Genomic DNA, 420 nt, shown 5'->3' on the forward strand with positions numbered 1-420 from the left:
TCGTTATATATCTATACCATCGCGCCTGTGTTGAAATAGTTATAACTTATATTACCCTCACTGTGTTTCTGTTTTAAATCCTTTTTTTTCCTTTTTTTCTTCCAATACGTAAACCGTTACTTCCAACCCTAAACAATTTCACTATTATTTTTCTTACGCAAATTATCAACACACGATAAGACCAAAAGACATCTCCTTATATTCTATATCACTCCCATCATCTCCCTCATCTCCCTCATCTCCCTGCCTGATAATGAGTGTGGTGATGCGATGACGAAGGAGACTCATTACCTGCTCACTACTTACCTGGTGCCCGACCCCCTCCCCCCCTTCATCACACGACCTGGCGAGGACAGAGAAATGCCAGAGGGGAAAAGGATGCTCGGCTGTCGCCCGGGGCCTTTGTGCATTTTAAGAAGG

Source organism: Penaeus monodon, chromosome 15 (genome assembly GCF_015228065.2).
Source record: "Penaeus monodon isolate SGIC_2016 chromosome 15, NSTDA_Pmon_1, whole genome shotgun sequence".
NCBI classification, from domain to species: Eukaryota; Metazoa; Arthropoda; class Malacostraca; order Decapoda; family Penaeidae; genus Penaeus; species Penaeus monodon.